The sequence below is a fragment of the Lonchura striata genome, chromosome 6, assembly GCF_050655825.1.
Source record: "Lonchura striata isolate lonStrDom1 chromosome 6, ASM5065582v1, whole genome shotgun sequence".
Classification (NCBI taxonomy): domain Eukaryota; kingdom Metazoa; phylum Chordata; class Aves; order Passeriformes; family Estrildidae; genus Lonchura; species Lonchura striata.
The window spans coordinates 41468634-41481729 of record NC_140708.1 but is presented as its reverse complement, the minus strand read 5'-3'; the positions used below and the strand labels follow the sequence as shown (position 1 = coordinate 41481729).

General features: G+C 49.8%; 1 long non-coding RNA gene across 3 annotated transcripts; it reads right to left on the bottom strand.

Annotated features, from left to right (window-relative positions):
* Positions 1-3503: 3503 nt before the first annotated feature.
* On the bottom strand, positions 3504-10366 carry LOC146767104 (uncharacterized). Of its 3 annotated transcripts, XR_014956234.1 has the most exons (7): positions 8321-10366; positions 7247-7310; positions 7127-7168; positions 6873-7039; positions 6026-6789; positions 5906-5947; positions 3504-5799 (listed from the first exon to the last, which is right to left on the bottom strand). It is a non-coding gene; the product is annotated as an uncharacterized LOC146767104 (long non-coding RNA). The 3 variants fall into 3 exon arrangements; XR_014956233.1 differs by having other exon boundaries at positions 6026-7039; XR_014956235.1 differs by lacking the exon at positions 7247-7310 and having other exon boundaries at positions 6026-7039.
* Positions 10367-13096: the final 2730 nt, after the last annotated feature.

Here is a 13096-nt window from a genome sequence, read left to right as displayed (position 1 = left end):
AACAACATCCCCCTGACCTGAAAAATACGCACACCCAGACCTTACACTTGAACCCACCTGGCCTTCGACATCCGGACCGAAGACATCTTGCAAGACGACTGCCTAAAATAAAACAAAGGAACCAAGAATGGATGCTTAGAATTGCACCAGAAATTGAGACCTGATTCAGAACAACTCCTTCTGTCCACTGCTCACCTGGCACACTTGGCCTTGACTGCTGCCGTCTGCCTGGACCTCCTAAAAATAAAGGCAAAGAACACTGTGGTAACACATTCACCATTTAGGCTTCCCCTGCAAATGCAAACAATGACTGACCCGCTCATGGCAACACCCTCCCCCAGGACTGGGGCCCTCTGCCGCAGATTTGAACTGTCAGCATCTGAAAGGAACTTAAGACTAGTGTCAAACAGCTGCAGGAAAATTTAGCTGCAGCAAAAAGTTATATGAATATCCCCATACAATCTAGAGCCCAACTACACCCTGCATTACAAATTTCAAGTCCCCAGGACTTGTGCTATTACAGGCTATGCAACAGGGCAGAGCAGCTCCGGGAAAAATACGTGCAGACACCCGTGACACAGGACAGGGAGAGCTTTTGAGGAGAAAAAAGGACTGAGAGATGCAAAGATAATAGGGTGCACCAGAGACAAGTGACAGGACACACACAGGAACTGCTCTGCCCTGAGCACCTCAGCATTGTGGTCAAAACAGACACTTTCCCTTTAGGTGGCTGAAGGAGACACTTCTTGGACATCCTCTTATCCAAAACTGATGCAAAAACCCCTTCTAGGAAGTCCTAACTCAGCACCCACTTCCATCCCCTCTGTGGGTCATAACCCTCAACTTATCTTGCATGCAGCAAATGCCTGTTGGGTCCAGAAGACGGCCATGGGCCGGTCTGCTAAGTTCCAGCTGTCACCTCTTGGTCTGCCGAGAGAGAGAAAACTAAACATCAGTGCACGGTCTTAGCAGCACATCGGCTAAAACCTGGTAAATCTGTTACTCACCATCCTCCTCAGAATGCCTGGGTTCCTGGCCTGCACACTTCAAGCGTGCTTGGACTCTGATGCCATCATCGCAGGGTACACCTAGGTTAAGTGGAGACAAGACAACATGGCATTGCTGAAACATGAGAGTACTGGGCTGTGGTCCTTTGCTCAAATTACAAACATGTTATGGCAAACTCCTGATACAATCTACAGCCCAACTACACCCGGCATTACCAATTTCAAGTCCCCAGGACTTGTGCTATTACAGGCTATGCAGCAGGGCAGAGTAGCTCCGGGAAAAATATGTGCAGACACCCGTGACACAAGACAGGGACAGAGAGCTTTTGAAGAGAAGAAAGGACTGAGAGATCAAAAGAACACAGAGTGCACCAGAGACAAGTGACAGGACACACACCGGAACTGCTCTGCCCTGAGCACCTCAGCACTGTGGTCAAAACAGACACTTTCCCTTTAGGTGGCCTAAGGAGATGCTTCTTGCACATCCCTGTCTCCAAAATTGACACAAAAACCCCTTCTAGAAAGTCCCAACCCAGCACCCCTCTTTCATCCCCTCTGTGGGTCATAACCCTCCACTTATCTTGTACGCAGCTGCGGATGCAAATCCCTCTTGAGTGTAGAAGGTGGCCATCTGCCTGTCTGCTAAGTTCCAGCTGTCACCTCTGGGTCTGCCAAGACAAAGAAAACTAAACATCAGTGCACGGTCTGAACAGCACATCGGCCAAAAACTTGTAATTCTGCTACTCACCGTTCTCCTCAGAATGCCCGGGTTCTTGGCCTGCACGCTTCAGACGTGCTTGGATTCCGACGCCGTCATTGCAGGGTACGCCTAGGTTAAGTGGAGACAAGGCGACATGACATTGCTGAAACATGACTGTACTCTCACACCCCCCTCCCTACCTCCCGGACTCACCGCAACTCCGCAGCCATTCCTCAGGGCTGCTCAGATGGGACCTTGAAATGCAGGATTGGAAGGCTCCGTCACAGGGTCCTGTAATGCTTCCAGAGAGATCCAAAGTGCATGAAACCTGATCCATCAGCTGGTTGGTGACAGAGTTATGCATACTCCGAGTCGATTCCCTAAAGCCCACAAACAAGAATGGATGCTTAGAGTCACACCAAAAACGGAAAGCTTAGCAAGAACAACTGCTTTGGTCCACTGCTCACCTGGCACACTTGGCCTTGACTGCTGCTATCTGCCTGGACCTCCTAAAAATAAAGGCAAAGAACACAGCTGTAACACGGTCACCATTTAAGCTGCCCCTGCAAATGCAGACAATGACTGACCTGCTCATGGGAAAATCTCCACACAAGACTGGGGCCCTCTGCCACTGATTTGGACTGTCTGCATCTGAAAGGAAGTTAGCACTAGTGTCAAATGGCTGCAAGACAACTTAGCAGAACCAAACATGTTATGTCAATATCCTAATACAATCTAGAGCCCAACTGCACCCAGCATTACAAATTTCAAGTCCCCAGGACTTGCGCTATTACAGGCTATGCAGCAGGGCAGATCAGCTCCGGGAAAAATACGTGCAGACACCCGTGACACAGGACAGGGAGAGAGAGCTTTTGTGGAGAAGAAAGGACTGAGAGACCCAAAGATCACAGAGTGCACCAGAGGCAAGTGACAGGACACACACCGGAACTGCTCTGCCCTGAGCACCTCAGCACTGTGGTCAAAACAGACACTTTTCCTTTAGCTGGCCTAAGGGGACGCTTCTCGCACATCCCCGCTCCCAAAGCTGATTCAAAAGATCCTCCCAGCACACCCTCTTTCATCCCTCTATGGGTCTGAGCCCTATACTTATCTCTTGGGCATCTGGGGATGACGATCCATGTCGCATGTGAATGGAGGCTGCCTCGCCTGCAGGGAATGTCCTATGGTCACCGGGCTGTGGTCCCGTGCTCAGCTACAATCGAGAACACCAAACATCACTGCATGATCTTAGCTGCACAATGGACAAAACCCAGCAATCCCGCTACTCACCGTTCTCCTAAGAATGCTCGGGCTGTGCACTTTGGCCAGGCTTGGAGGCTGCCACCGTCATCGCAGGGTCTGCCTGGGTTAAGAAGAGACATAGTGACTCAGCATTGCTGAAACCTAAGAGGACCTTGGCTCCCCCTCCCTACCTCGGCGACTCACCGCAACTCCTCAGCCATTGCCAAAGGCTCCCTGGATGCCATCGTGAAATACAAAATTTCAAGGCTTCATCTCAGAGTCCTGAAATACTTCCAGAGGGCTCACAAGCACAGGAAATCCAGGCCATCGGCTGTCGGTCACAAAGGCTTGGCATACTCTGAGTGGATTCCCTAAAGCACACAAACAACAATGGATGCTTACAGTTGAATCAAAAAGTAAAAGCTGAGCAAGAACAACTGCTTTGGTCCACTGCTCACCTGGCACACTTGGCCTTGACTGCTGCTGTCTGCCTGGACCTCCTAAAAATAAAGGTAAAGAGCACCGCTGTAATACAGTCACCATTTAAGTATCCCCTGCAAATGCAAACAATGACTGACCTGCTCATGGAAACACCCTCCCCCAGGACTGAGGCCCTCTTCCACAGATTTGAATTGTCTGCATCTGAAAGGAAGTTAGGACTAAAGTCAAACGGCTGCAAGACAACTTAGCAGAACCAAACATGTTATGTCAATATCCTAATACAATCTAGAGCCCAACTGCACCCAGCATTACAAATTTCAAGTCCCCAGGACTTGCGCTATTACAGGCTATGCAGCAGGGCAGATCAGCTCCAAGAAAAATATGTGCAGACACCCGTGACACAGGACAGGGAGAGAGAGCTTTTGAAGAGAAGAAAGGACTGAGAGATCAAAAGAACACAGAGTGCACCAGAGGCAAGTGACAGGACACACACCGGAACTGCTCTGCCCTGAGCACCTCAGCACTGTGGTCAAAACAGACACTTTCCCTTTAGATGGCCTAAGGAGATGCTTCTTGCACATCCCTGTCTCCAAAATTGACACAAAAACCCCTTCTAGAAAGTCCCAACCCAGCACCCCTCTTTCATCCCCTCTGTGGGTCATAACCCTCCACTTATCTTGTACGCAGCTGCGGATGCAAATCCCTCTTGAGTGTAGAAGGTGGCCATCTGCCTGTCTGCTAAGTTCCAGCTGTCACCTCTGGGTCTGCCAAGACAAAGAAAACTAAACATCAGTGCACGGTCTGAACAGCACATCGGCCAAAAACTTGTAATTCTGCTACTCACCGTTCTCCTCAGAATGCCCGGGTTCTTGGCCTGCACGCTTCAGACGTGCTTGGATTCCGACGCCGTCATTGCAGGGTACGCCTAGGTTAAGTGGAGACAAGGCGACATGACATTGCTGAAACATGACTGTACTCTCACACCCCCCTCCCTACCTCCCGGACTCACCGCAACTCCGCAGCCATTCCTCAGGGCTGCTCAGATGGGACCTTGAAATGCAGGATTGGAAGGCTCCGTCACAGGGTCCTGTAATGCTTCCAGAGAGATCCAAAGTGCATGAAACCTGATCCATCAGCTGGTTGGTGACAGAGTTATGCATACTCCGAGTCGATTCCCTAAAGCACACAAACAAGAATGGATGCTTAGAGTCACACCAAAAACGGAAAGCTTAGCAAGAACAACTGCTTTGGTCCACTGCTCACCTGGCACACTTGGCATTGACTGCTGCTATCTGCCTGGACTTCCTAAAAATAAAGGCAAAGAACACAGCTGTAACACAGTCACCATTTAAGCTGCCCCTGCAAATGCAGACAATGACTGACCTGCTCATGGGAAAATCTCCACACAAGACTGGGGCCCTCTGCCACTGATTTGGACTGTCTGCATCTGAAAGGAAGTTAGCACTAGTGTCAAATGGCTGCAAGACAACTTAGCAGAACCAAACATGTTATGTCAATATCCTAATACAATCTAGAGCCCAACTGCACCCAGCATTACAAATTTCAAGTCCCCAGGACTTGCGCTATTACAGGCTATGCAGCAGGGCAGATCAGCTCCGGGAAAAATACGTGCAGACACCCGTGACACAGGACAGGGAGAGAGAGCTTTTGTGGAGAAGAAAGGACTGAGAGACCCAAAGATCACAGAGTGCACCAGAGGCAAGTGACAGGACACACACCGGAACTGCTCTGCCCTGAGCACCTCAGCACTGTGGTCAAAACAGACACTTTTCCTTTAGCTGGCCTAAGGGGACGCTTCTTGCACATCCCCGCTCCCAAAGCTGATTCAAAAGATCCTCCCAGCACACCCTCTTTCATCCCTCTATGGGTCTGAGCCCTATACTTATCTCTTGGGCATCTGGGGATGACGATCCATGTCGCATGTGAATGGAGGCTGCCTCGCCTGCAGGGAATGTCCTATGGTCACCGGGCTGTGGTCCCGTGCTCAGCTACAATCGAGAACACCAAACATCACTGCAAGATCTTTAGCTGCACAATGGACAAAACCCAGCAATCCCGCTACTCACCCTTCTCCTAAGAATGCTCCGGCCGCTCACTTTGGCCAGGCTCGGAGTCTGCCACCGTCATCGCAGGGTCTGCCTGGGTTAAGAAGAGACAAAGTGACTCGGCATTGCTGAAACCTAAGAGGACCTTGGCTCCCCCTCCCTACCTCGGCGACTCACCGCAACTCCTCAGCCAGTGCCAAGGGCTACCTGGCAGCCATCGTGAAATACAAAATTTCAAGGCTTCATCTCAGAGTTCAGCAATACTTCCAGAAGGCTCACAAGCACAGGAAATCCAGGCCATCGGCTGTCGGTCAAAAAGGCTTGGCATACTCTGAGTCGATTCCTTAAAGCACACAAACAAGAATGGATGCTTACAGTTGAATCAAAAACTAAAAGCTGAGCAAGAAGTAAAAGCTGAGCAAAAACAACTGCTTTGGTCCACTGCTCACCTGGCACACTTGGCCTTGACTGCTGCTGTCTGCCTGGACCTCCTGAAAGTAAAGGCAAAGAACACTGCTGTAACACGGTCACCATTGAGGCTGCCCCTGCAAATGCAAACCAGGACTGACCTGCACATAGGAAAAACCACACCCAGGACTGGGGCTCTCTGCCACTGATTTCAGTTGTCAGCATCTGAAAGGAAGTTAGGACTAGTGTCAAATGGCTGCAGGACAACATAGCATCACCAAACATGTTATGTCTATCTCCCCATAAAATCTAGAGCCCAACTACATCCTGCATTAAAAATTTCAAGTCCCTAGGACTTTTGCTATTACAGGCTACGCAGCAGGGCAGAGCAGCTGCGGGACAAATACATGCAGACACCCGTGACACAGGACAGGGACAGAAAGCTTTTGAGGAGAAGAAAGGACCGAGAGACCCAAAGAACACACAGTGCACCAGAGACAATTGACAGGACACACACCAGAACTGTTCTGCCCTGAGCACCTCAGCACTGTGGTCAAAACAGACACTTTTCCTTTAGCTGGCCTAAGGGGACGCTTCTTGCACATCCCTGCCCCCAAAGCTGATCCTAAAGGCCCTCCCAGCACCCTACTTTAATCCCCTCTGTGGACCTTAGCCCTATACTTATCTCTCAGGCATCTGGGGATGAGAATCCAATGGAGGCTGCCTCGCCTGCAGGGAATGTCCTATGGTCACCGGGCTGTGGTCCCGTGCTCAGCTACAATCGAGAACACCAAACATCACTGCATGATCTTAGCTGCACAATGGACAAAACCCAGCAATCCCGCTACTCACCGTTCTCCTAAGAATGCTCAGGCCGCTCACTTTTGCCAGGCTCGGAGGCTGCCACCGTCATCGCAGGATCTGCCTGGGTTAAGAAGAGACAAAGTGATTCGGCATTGCTGAAACCTAAGAGGACCTTGGCTCCCCCTCCCTACCTCGGCGACTCACCGCAACTCCTCAGCCATTGCCAAAGGCTACCTGGCTGCCATCGTGAAATACAAAATTTCAAGGCTTCATCTCAGAGTCCAGCAATACTTCCTGAAGGCTCACAAGCACAAGAAATCCAGGCCATCAGCTGTTGGGGACAGGGGCTTGGCATACTCTGAGTGGATTCCCTAAAGCACACAAACAACAATGGATGCTTACAGTTGAATCAAAAAGTAAAAGCTGAGCAAAAACAACTGCTTTGGTCCACTGCTCACCTGGCACACTTGGCCTTGACTGCTGCTATCTGCCTGGACCTCCTGAAAATAAAGGTAAAGAACACTGCTGTAATACAGTCACCATTTAGGCTTCCCCTACAAATGCAAACAATGACTGACCTGCTCATGGAAACACCCTCCCCCAGGACTGGGGCCCTCTGCCACAGATTTGAATTGTCTGCATCTGAAAGGAAGTTAGGACTAAAGTCAAACGGCTGCAGGACAACTTAGCATCACCAAACATGTTATGGCAAACTCCTGATACAATCTAGAGCCCAACTACACCCGGCATTACAAATTTCAAGTCCCCAGGACTTGTGCTAATACAGGCTATGCAGCAGGGCAGAGCAGCTCCAGGAAAAATATGTGCAGACACCCGTGACACAGGACAGGGAGAGAGAGCTTTGGAGGAGAAAAAAGGACTGAGAGATGCAAAGATAATAGGGTGCACCAGAGACGAGTGACAGGACACACGCCATCGCTGCTCTGCCCTGAGCAGCTCAGCACTGAGATCAAAACAGACGCTTTCCCTTTAGGTGGCCTTAGGAGACGCTTCTTGGGCATCCCCATCTCCAAAATTGTCTCAAAAAACCCTCCTGGGGAGTCCCACCCGGCACCTCTCTTCCATTCCCTCTATGGGTTGTAGCCCTGCACTTATCTTGCACGTATCAGGGGATGAAAATCCCCATCGGGTGCAGAAGGAAGACGCTGCTCCCATCTCCAGGCCCTGGCCCTGACTTATCTTTTGGATGACTGGTGATGTGAATCCACCTTGGACCTGAAATGAGTCTGGCTCAGAGGAGATAGCCTGTTAGCCTCTTAGTCTCCTAAAATAAAGAATGGGAAAATCAATGGTTGTGTTTCGTGCTATGTGGGCCGAATCTCAGCAAGTCAGTTACTTATCCTCTCCTGAGTGTGCCTGGGTGTTCAAGTCTCCGGCCTCATCCTCAGTCTAAGGTATGGCTGTTATGATGAGTGGCACCGGGGTTAGAGAGGCAAAGCTACGTGGCATTTGTGTGAGTTCGGTGGATGAGCTTGTGTGCCGTATGACACGTGAATGCCTCTGCTATGCTTGTGAAAAGCTTTGCAGATACGCACCGTTTCTCACCCTACTGCCTGCAAACCCCCACCGGGATAACTCCTAACTCGGTACCCTGCTTACTCTCCCTCTCCTAGTCACAATCCTCAACTCACCTGAAGCCACCGTCTCACACATCATCTTTGACACAGTGCGGATGCCTTCTGCGTCGTGATGAATCTGCTGGAAAAATGTTGCGCTTGACACAAACTGCAATTACTGGAAGTTGCCCTCCTAAAAAAAGAAGAAAAAAATCAGAAATTACAAAAGCACCTTACCAGCCCTGAATACTCAACCCCAAACTGTGAATTTAAATACTCCCTGTGTTCAACGTTGTTTTCTTTGCAGTATCTTCAAAGTCTCTGTTGCATTAGAAGCCCAAAAGCAGCTGCAGAGAACAAGCTAAGGTAAAAGAGCCTCTTCATCTGAATGAGAGGAGAACTCTTACCCCAGCTGATCCCACTGAGGGAATGAAGCCCCTTGGGAAAGGCTGGGGTTAATATACCCCTGATTGGGCCCGCCTCTCGTTCCCGTGGCACCTGGGAAAAGGGAGGGGGCAAACCCCACAGTGTATAAAAGCCATCAGAGGAGCTGTGGCTATTTGGCTCCTCTGGCTTGAATTCAAGGAGAAGAAAGGGCTGGATATAGAAGAAAACTCTTCAGGGAAATGACAGCTCTTTCTTTTTTCTACAACTGCTTGGAGCAAAAGGGCAAAAAAACTGGTAAGAAATAAAACTTTGTTTTTAGGCAGCATATCTAGATAAGTTGGGTGATTTGCTGTTAACTTATATAATTATTCCTCAGTGACTACTAAGTAGTACTCAACCTGAGACTAAGGGTGGAGAAAAATACTAATTATATGAACAGTTTAAGTTCTCCTTGGGGCTGCTAGTTAGGACTAACTACATTATAAATAAAAATAAGAAAAACAATAGGCTCCTGGGCAACATAAAGGTTAAGTACGTGCTAGGCTTGCCTTTCTCTGAGGTACTTAGTCCTAGGGCACAGAAAGAAGTGCCCTGAAAAGTAGGTTTAAATGCTGAAAAAGCATCTTAGAAGAGCCTCCTTCAAATTAATCCCTTAAAATGAAGAAATGGGGAAGTTGCCTCCACTGAAATGGATACCATGGCAAATAAATGGCTTCCGCCCTTTAACTTAATCCCCTCGAATATTGGGAAAAGAGAGGCTTTCCTCAATTTAAATCTCTCCAGTTATGAAGACAGAGGGATTTTCCCCTCAATCCAAACCCTTAAGAAAGAGAGATAGCTGGGCTTCCCCCTCAATTTAAGCCTTAGGACAACAAAAAGGGTTACTCTTAATTCAAACCCATAAACAACATTGTCAAGGTTTACCCCCCTCTATTTAAACTGGAAAATAATGGAATATGGGGATTCACTGTCAATTACCACCCCTAACAGCATAGAAAAGGCAGGGACTCTTTCAAATGAGACCATTAAAATTACAGGGGAAGTGCATTTCCTCATTATTTGAAAGCAAGAAATAATGGAAAAGGAAGTTTTTTCCCATACTTTAAACCCCTTGTCTCTCCATAACCCCTCTTTTTTCTGGGAGTGCTGTGGAAGGTCTTGGGGTTCTAGGGAGGGACTGACACAATAAAAGGGGAAAGTTGAAAGCTCTCCTATGGAACCCCACATGCTGCCCGGCCTGCTCAGGTGCTGCCCCTTGGCAAGAGGGCTCTGCCCTCTGCATTTTCTCAAAGGGATGCTCCGTGCCCGGGTGGGTCCGGCTGCTCCCCGGTCCCAGCTGGATGTTCCGACTGTAGCTCCTGGAGGGACGCTTGGGATACCCCTGTTAGCCCCTCTGGATTAGCAGCTCCCTGTGCAGGTGTGCGCAGGTAGCTGCACTAAAAGCAGCTGCTCACATGGGGAGCTGCTACACCTAAGAGTGGGGGAGAAGGTGAAAAAAGGTCCTGTGGGGTGTTCCCTCCCCTACACAGCCCTTTGCCAGACCCTTAAACAATGGGGTGCCAGATTTTCATTGCCAAGATAATTAACAATCTTTCCCCTGGCCAAACAGGAATTGTGCTACCAAAATTGAAAACAGTGAATGATTTCTCACAGACCACAGCTGCCAACACCAGGAATTCTTGCTGCCCTTGGAGAGCAGCACACCTCCAATGAAGAGACATCAACACACAGAGAGGGTGAGGTTGGTTTTATAGGGAAAAAGGGCAGAGGTTGGATCACGAGGTCTGTGGCTGCAAGTGACATTCTAACATCATTTTGTTCTGAATGGCACAGGATTTATCCTGGAGCAAAACTGCTCCCACCAAGAATTCTGCCTGCCCCGGAAGAGACAAGCACCTCCTTAAAATTGAAACCAGGAAGTGTAGAGGGTGAGCCATGTTTCACAGAGAATAGGGCCAGTGACAGAGTCCAAGACCCAGGGGCCATGAAAGAAGGGCCGCCCACTGAAAATCTGAATGCAGAAGGATGTGTTGTGGACCCAAGCTGCCCTGATGTTAATCAGGGGTTACCTTAAACATCCCAAGCACAACTCGCAAACTGACATCAGGAACCTGGACTGGTGAGTTTTCTTTCCCAGGCTAAAAGTCTGGAATTAGCACTCAGGACCCCCTGGCCCTAGGTGGGCAGCTGACTGCAACAAATATGACCATCGAAGAATATCTCCCAGACCCCATCTGCCCCCACCTCAAACTTGTACTGCCCTGATAGTCCCAATGGAGCCCTAAAAACTGACATCAGGAACCTGGACTGGTGAGTTTTCTTTCCAAGGGAAAAGGGCAGGAGTATGTGCCCAGGGGCTCCTGGCCCTGAGCAAGAACGTGACTTCAAAAACTCCAATCATCGAAGGATGTATCCCAGAACACAGCTGTCCCAACCTCAAACTTGCACTGCCCTGACAGTCCCATGGAAGCACTACAAACTGACATCAAGAACCGGAACTGGTGAGTTTTCTTTCCCAGGAAAAAGAGCTGGAATTACAGCACTGGACCCCCTGGCCTTGGGCAGGCGCCTGACTGCAACAAATACGAATATGGAAGGATATCACCCAGACACCATCTCCTCCAACCTCAAAGTTGTGCTGCCCTGACAGTCCCAAGGGAGCCCTGCAAACTGACATTAGGAACCTGGACTGGTGAGTTTTCTTTCCTAGGGAAAAGGGCCGGAGTATGTGCTCAGGGATCCCTGGGCATGAGCTGGCACAGAACTACAAAAACTCCAATCATCGAAGGATGCATCCCAGAACAAAGTTGTCCCCATCTCAGACTTGCACTGCGCTGATATTCCCATGGGAGCACTACAAACCGACATCAAGAAACTGGACTTTGAGTATTCTTTCCCAGGGTAAAGGGCCAGAGTATGTGCCCAGAGGTCCCTGCCCCTGAGCTGGCACCTGACTTCAAAACATCGAAAAACTCAAGGATGCATCCCAGGACAAAGCTGTCCCCACCTCTAACTTGCAGTGCTCCGAGAGTCACAAGGGAGCCCTACAAACTGACATCAGGAACCTGGACTGGTGAGTTTTCTTTCCCAGGGAAAAGGGCCAGAGTATGTGCTCAGGGATCCCTGGGCCTGAGCTGGCACCTTATTTCAAAAATTAAAATCATCAAAGGATGTATCCCAGAACGAAGTTGTCCCCACCTCAAACTTGTGCTGCCCGTACCGTGCCAAGGGAGACCTACAAACTGACATCAGGAACTTGGACTGGTGAGCTTTCTTTCCCAGGGAAAAAGTCTGGAATTGGCGCACAGGTCCCCTGACCCTGGGTGGGCGCCTGACTGCAAAAATAAGAACATCAAAGGATATCTCCGAGACTTCATCTGCCCCCACCTCAAACTTGTGCTGCCCTGAGAGTCCCAAGGGAGCCCTACAAACTGACATCAGGAACCTGGACTGGAGAGTTTCCTTTTCAGGGAAAAAGGCTGGAATTAGAACAAAGGTCCCCCTGGCCTTGGGCAGGCGCCTCACTGCAACACATAAGAACATCAAAGGATATCTCCGAGACTTCATCTGCCCCCACCTCAAACTTGCACTGCCCTGAGAGTCCCAAGGGAGCCCTACAAACTGACATTTGGAACCTGGACTGGTGAGTTTTCTTTCCAGGGAAAAGGCTGGAAAATATGCCCAGCTGCCCCAGGCCCTGAGCTGGCACCTCACTCGAGAAACTCCAAACATCAAAGGATGCATCCCAGAACGAAGCTGTCCCCGCCTCAAACTTGCGCTGCCCTGATAGTTCCAATGGTTCCCTAGAAACTGACATCAGGAACCTGGCCTGGTGAGTTTCCTTTTCAGGGAAAAAGGCTGGAATTAGAACAAAGGTCCCCCTGGCCTTGGGCAGGCGCCTGACTGCAACTCATAAGAACATCAAAGGATATCTCCGGGACTTCATCTGCCCCCACCTCAAACTTGCGCTGCCCTGAGAGTCCCAAGGGAGCCCTACAAACTGACATCAGGAACCTGGACTGGTGAGTTTTCTTTCCAGGGAAAAGGCTGGGAAATGTGCCCAGGGGCCCCCGGCCCTGGGTGGGCACCTGAATGCAAAAAGTCAAAACATCGAAGGATGCATCCCAGAACAAAGCTGTCCCCACCCCAAACTTGTGTTGCCAGTACAGTGCCAAGGGAGACCTACAAACTGACATCAGGAACATGGACTGGTGAGTTTTCTTTCCAGGGAAAAGGCTGGGAAATGTGCCCAAGGGCCCCCGGCCCTGGGTGGGCACCTGAATGCAAAAAATCAAAACATCGAAGGATGCATCCCAGAACAAAGCTGTCTCCACCTCAAACTTGCGCTGCCCTGAGAGTCCCAAGGAAGCCCTACAAACAGACATCAGGAACCTGGACTTGTGAGTTTCCTTTTCAGGGAAAAGGTCTGGAATTAGAGCAAAGGTCCCACTGGCCTTGGGCAGG